The following is a 463-nucleotide window of genomic DNA, read 5'->3' on the forward strand; positions in this document are numbered from 1 at the left end:
AGTCGAATGGTTGGAATAATGAACACATTATTTAACATCAAAATAATTAATATAACTCATTCATGGATCAACTAACTTGTAGTTCATCCCCACATACAATATCTGTATTTTATATATAGAACCCCGTTAAAATAAAATTAAATTCAAATGGCGAGTGCTTCCATGGAATAAGGAATAATATCATCCCAATGACCCAATGTATAAAAAAGAGCAAGATCCCAAGAAGACCTTGGTCAACTAAGTAGACTAGTAGAGAACCTATGCCGATTCCATTGAATTCGAGGCACTACTCTCTACGTTAATGTGAAGCAACAAATATATCAAATATAGATATACTATCCAAATACTAGCATCTACTTTGTGGAATTTAAATACAAGAGTTTAAATTAGTATTGGATAGTTACAAAAATGGTATTATTATTATTATTACGAACAAAGAATAATTTTTTATATTGTATAATAC

The sequence above is a fragment of the Arachis ipaensis genome, chromosome B08 (genome assembly GCF_000816755.2).
Source record: "Arachis ipaensis cultivar K30076 chromosome B08, Araip1.1, whole genome shotgun sequence".
In the NCBI taxonomy this organism is placed as follows: domain Eukaryota; kingdom Viridiplantae; phylum Streptophyta; class Magnoliopsida; order Fabales; family Fabaceae; genus Arachis; species Arachis ipaensis.